This window comes from Pristiophorus japonicus, chromosome 9, assembly GCF_044704955.1.
Source record: "Pristiophorus japonicus isolate sPriJap1 chromosome 9, sPriJap1.hap1, whole genome shotgun sequence".
Lineage (NCBI taxonomy): Eukaryota > Metazoa > Chordata > Chondrichthyes > Pristiophoridae > Pristiophorus > Pristiophorus japonicus.
In genome coordinates, this window is record NC_091985.1 from 203,130,907 (window position 1) to 203,136,921 (window position 6,015).

General features: G+C 49.5%; 1 non-coding gene across 1 annotated transcript; it reads left to right on the plus strand.

Annotated features, from left to right (window-relative positions):
- Nucleotides 1-625: 625 nt before the first annotated feature.
- On the plus strand, nucleotides 626-739 carry LOC139274463 (U5 spliceosomal RNA). Its single transcript, XR_011595521.1, has one exon. It is a non-coding gene; the product is annotated as a U5 spliceosomal RNA (small nuclear RNA).
- The last annotated feature ends 5,276 nt before the right edge of the window (nucleotides 740-6,015 follow it).

Genomic DNA, 6,015 nt, shown 5'->3' on the forward strand with positions numbered 1-6,015 from the left:
CGGCTCTGAGCTCTGTGTCTGCTCTCATTGTGTTAATGCTTCCTGTATGGGTGGGTGGGGTGGCTTGACCCATCCACCTCCATGGCACGAACCTGGTATTGCAGTACTTCCAGGAACGGTGCAGTGGCTCTAGGCCTTTTGGCTAAGAGCATTGGCGCAGAGTGATCCTTGAATGCGCCCAAGGTGACCTCTGGCGTTTGTGATTTGACAAAGAATTGGAACGATTGGCTACGAATTTCAAAAAAAAACTAAAACACGTTTGCTCACGAGCAGAAACCGCACTGATCCAAAATGTTTACCTTAAGCTTCAAATCACACCGAGAGAGAATAAAAACCCGAAGTAAAGTTGTACCGAAGAATTGGACACGTCACTGTAAACCCAGCCCACACAAAGCTCAAGCTCATTTACATACCCACAATGTTGTTCATAATATTTAGCAAGAAACTAAAATAAACTTCAAGTTTAACTGATTTTCACGGACACTGAAGTTTCCAGTTACTTTCCCTCGCGCTGTATTGATTTGTGGTAATATATCTTTTCTAGAAGTTAGTTCTAGCGGCTCAGCCCAACGTTAAAGAGGCAAGCCGTCGCTTGTGGGCGAGGAGCTGCGCGGGAATAATCAGTACCCTCTGGTTTCTCTTCAGATCGTATAAATCTTTCGCCTTTTACTAAAGATTTCCGTGGAGAGTAACATTCAGAGTTTTAATTAATTTTTCGAGGCTCTGCTTTAGTGGGGTTGTCTTATTGTTCAAAAACAGACTGATCTTTGCGTTATGTAGTAGGTGTGACTTTGTACTGGTTGCGATGACTGCTGATGATTTGGCTATTGGTTCTACTTGTTGTAGTTGTGAATGTCGTAGTAAAGCACTTGTTTGTGGGAGTTAACTTGCCCACCTGGGGGTCGCCAGCTTTCAGAAGAATCTTAAAACTCCAGATTCCGAACTAAATCTTGGAGCGTGGGAGGATGCCTGTGCGTGGATTGTTTTCACGTGTAGTGGTCTTTGTACACCAGCCACCAGACAGGCTTGACAGAGCTAAACATAAGAAATAGGAGTAGGTAATATGGCTCTTCTTCTGCTCCGCTATTCAATAAGATCATGGCTGATCTGATCATGGACTCAGCTCCACTTCCCCGCCCGCTCCCCTTATCACTCAAGAAACTGTCTATTTCTGTCTTAAATTTATTCAATGTTCAAATTTCAACAGTTCTCCGAGGCAGCAAATTCCAGATTTATAAGCCTCTGAGAGAAGAAATTCCTTCTCATCTCTGGCGGCCCCTTATTCTAAGATTATGCCCTCTAGTTCTAGTCTCCCCCATCAGTGGAAACATCCTCTCTGCATCCACCTTGTCAAGCCCCCTCATAATTTTATACGTTTCAATACCATTACCTCTCATTCATCTGAATTCCAATGAGTAGAGGTCCAACCTACTCAACCTTTCCTCATAAGTCAACCCCCTCATCTCTGGAACCTTCTCTGAACTGCCTCCAAAGCAAGTATATCCTTTCGTAAATATGGAAACCAAAACTGCACGCATTATTCCAGGTGTGGTCTCACCAATACTCTGTATAACTGTAGCGCAGTTCTAATCAACGGGTGGGAAACTGAAAGCTTTCTGATCAGATCTGGAGTCAGGCAAGGCTGTCCTCTCTCGTCTGTCTTGTTTGTGTGTTGTATCGAGCCCTTTGCCGGGTCCATTAGGAAGGATGCGGGCATTAGAGGGGTGACGATCCCAGGCAGCGGAGGCGCTCAGGTTAAGACCTCTCTGTATGTGGATGATGTGGCCATCTTTTGCTCGGATCCGCAGTCGGTCCGCAGATTGCTCACAATCTGCAACCAGTTTGAACTGGCCTTGGGAGCGAAGGTCAATCGCAGCAAAAGTGAGGCCATGTTCTTTGGCAACTGACCGATCCTTTATCCACTTCACCGTTAAACCAGATTACCTGAAGGTGTTGGGAATATAGTTCGGAGCGGATGGGGCATGCGCCAGAAACCTGGAAGAGCGTATCGTCAAAGTGATGCAAAAACTGGGATGGTGGAAGCTGCGCTTCCTCTCCATGGCAGGAAAGAACCTGGTCATCAGGAGTGAGGTGCTCTCAGGTTTGCTGCACTTGGCACAGGTCTGGCCCATCTCTCGCTCCTGTGCCACGGCAATCACACGGGCCATCTTCCACTTTGTCTGGAGGTCCAAAATGGAGCGTGTCCACAGAGATACAATGTACAAATCTCTGGACAGTGGAAGAAAGGATGTTCCGAACGTGGCCCTCATCCTGATGGCCACCTTTGTGTGTGGCTGCATCAAGCTGTGCACAGACCCCCAGTACGCAAACACCAAGTGTCACTACGTGCTGAGTTTCTACCTGTCCCCATTGTTGCCTGTCCACCTGTCCTTCGTGGAAAAGTTTTCCACAAAAAACCCCTTTGACCACAAGGCCATAAAACAGTGGTCAGCACGTAACATCCTGGACGCCCTACGAAAGAAGCCGAGGGTGGACCCTGTCGGGTGGTTCGCTGAGCGGACTGTCGAACTCGTTTGGCAGAACGTCTTATCGCCAGAGCTTTCACACAAGCACCAAGACGTAGCTTGGTTGGCGGTGAGGAGGGCCCTACCCGTCAGAGCGTTCATGCACAGCCGACGTCTCAGCAACACAGCACAGTGCCCCCGAGTCGACTGCAGGGCGGACGAGACTGTCACCCATCTCCTTCAGGATTGCGCCTTCGCAAGGCAGGTTTGGAAAGAGATGCAGTAGTTTCTGTCGAGGTTCATCACAAGCAGCTCCGGAACACAAGTCTCTGTGCTCTACGGACTGTTCCCAGGGACACACACTGAGACAGACATCCCTGCTGCTGGAGGGTCATCAACTCAGTCAAAGACGCTCTTTGGTCTTGCCGAAACTTGCTGGTCTTCCAGAGCAAGGAGATGTCCATGTCTGCGTGTTGCAGACTGGTGCAATCCAAGATCCAGGACTACGTGCTGAGGGATGCACTTAAAATTGGTGCAGCTGCCGCAAAGGCACGGTGGGGAAGGGCCACAGTTTAAAGCCCTTCTGCCATGATAAACCGGGGGCAGGAATCTGTTCAAAACTCCCCTCGGGCCGTACTTGTAACTTCTTTTTTGTGTACATGGAGCACCATCATCTATAAACACCTATGTAGTGCCATGTACAATGCAAGGTCTGTTTCATAATGCACGTTGAAAAGAAAATATGTAAATGTACCATCAGCCATTCCGTGTCCTGTATAGTGACACATGTAATGTAATTTGTCGAATGTACTACAATGTATCCCGTATTGTACCGAATTGTACTTGAAATGAAAAGCAAGGAAATGTATCGAATGGAACTGCTGTCAGCACCCAAATGTAGTGTATGGGATTGCTGACCGCAGCTAAATGTACTGAACTGCTTTTGAATGTACTGTACAAATTTTTATATGAATAAAGTATATTTTGAAATTAAAAAAAAGACCAGTATGCCAGCCCAGGTGAAGTAGACTTTTACTTTGAAAATCTATGTTTGCAGGAACCGGCCACTGGACAGGTCTCCAACGTAAAGGACAGTTTATTTGAAATGTAAATGTTTTGAACTGTAACCTGTAACTTAAACATAGATTTAAAAATTGCATCTATTAACGTGCGTAGCGTAAAATCCACTACACGATGTGTTTCCACCTTGGACTACCTCGCCAAGATCAAAGCAGACCTGCTGTTCTTGCAGGAGTGCAGGCTGCTGCACTTCAGCAGTTACCGGCAGTGGTCACGATGGTGGGCCCATGGACCATCCATATGGTCAGGAGGCAACGACAGCTGGTCTTCCGGCCTAGGCATTCTGCTGTGGGGAGGCCACTTCACCATCACTGAAGTTAAGGAGGTGGTGGGCATCCGCCTCCTCGTAGCAGATGTAATGTACAAAAATTAACGTGTATGTCTCGCCTCTCAGAAGCGAGTGGCTGGCCCTCTTCCAGCAGCTCACACTGCTGCTGGCGACGACCAGGCCGGTCATTCTGGGTGGTGACTTCAACTGCATCATCGATGCGGCTGGACGATCCAGCAGAGCCGACAGCAAACTGGACGCCACGTCCAAACTCCTGATGGATGCTGTAAAAGACGCCAAGCTGTGCGACATCTTCAGCAACCCTGCAGACGGAGCACCGCGCAGATACACCTGGCCGAGACCAGACGGGTCCGTCCGTTCCAGAATAGACTTCCTGTTTGTGTCCCACACGCTCAAGGTCAGATCCACCGATGTCACATTGGTGTTCTTCTCTGACCACTGCCTCATACTGGCCGACTTTTGCCCACAGGAAAACCAGAAAGTTGGCAGAGGGATATGGAAGCTGAACGTGAAACTGTTGACTCCGGAAAACGTGGAGGAACTCAAGAGGGATTACAAAGGTTGGAGAACCGTAAAACCCCTCTGCGATTCCCCGATGCACTGGTGGGAAACAATCAAGACAAACATCAAGAGGTTTTTCATCTGCAATGGTGTTCAGGAGGCGAGAGGGAGACAGAGGGAATTGTCCCAACTCCAGAAGAGCATGCAAAACCTGCTCCTGTTGCAGTCGATGGGAGTCGATGTCGCGGAGGAACTCCAAGAGGTGAAAGGCCAGCAAGTCTTGCTCTTTGTCTCAGAGTCCTCCAAAATCATTTCCGCTCCAGAGTCCGCTCCATCGAGCAGGATGAGACATGTTCGCGCTTCTTCTTCCAAAAGGTACACAGGGGGAGCTCTGTGATCACCAGCCTAAAGGGAGAAGATGGTTCTGTGACGTTTTCGCAGCCTGACATGCTGAGGATCAGCAAATCCTTCTATGCCAGGCTGTACGACGTCAAGCCCACAGACCACACGGCCTCCCAGTCGTTCCTGTCGTCTATCACGGAGGTCCTAAACGACAGCGAGCAGGAGAGTCTGGACCACCCGCTAACTCTGGATGAGATGACAAAGGCCGTCTGGTCCCTTGCAACGAGTAAAACTCCCAGAAGCGATGGCTTACCGGTCGAGTTGTATTCGGCTCTGTGGGACTGGATGGGCCCAGACCTGCTGGAAGTGTACGAGGGTATGCTTCTGGCTGGCAGTATGTCAGAATCGATGAGGAAAGGCATCATCACCCTCATCTACAAGCAGAAGGGGGAGAGGGAGGAAATCAAAAACTGGCGGCCCATTTTACTGCTCAATGTGGACTACAAGATCCTGGCAAAGGTCATCGCCAACAGGCGCAAGTTTGCTCTTGAGCTGGTGATTCACCCGGACCAGACCTGCGCTGTCCCTGGCAGGAAGATCTCTGATAGCCTGGTGCTACTCAGGGATACGATCGCCTACGTGCAGGACAGTGGGGTGGACACCTGCTTAATCAGCTTAGAACAGGAGAAGGCCTTTGACAGGATATCGCACACGTACCTGATGGACGTGCTCTCCAAAATGGGGTTTGGGACAGGTATCCGCAATTGGATCCAACTGCTCTACAGAGACATCAGTAGCGCAGTTCTAATCAGCGGGTGGGAAACTGAAAACTTTACGATCAGATCTGGAGTCAGGCAAGGCTGTCCTCTCTCGTCTCTTGTTTGTGTGTTGTATCGAGCCCTTTGCCGGGTCCATCAGGAAGGATGCAGGCATTAGAGGGGTGACGATCCCAGGCAGCAGAGGCGCTCAGGTCAAGACCTCCCTGTACATGGATGACGTAGCCATCTTTTGCTCGGATCCGCAGTCGGTCTGCAGATTGCTCACAATCTGCGACCAGTTTGAACTGGCCTCGGGAGTGAAGGTCAATTGCAGCAAAAGTGAGGCCATGTTCTTTGGCAACTGGGCCGACCGATCCTTTATTCCCTTCACCATTAAGCCAGATTACCTGAAGGTGTTGGGAATATGGTTCAGAGCGGACGGGGCATGCGCCAAAAACTTGGAATAGCGTATCGCCAAAGTGAAGCAAAAACTGGAATGGTGGAAGCTGTGCTTCCTCTCCATGGCAGGAAAGAACCTGGTCATCAGGAGTGAGCTACTCTCGGGGTTGCTACACGTGGC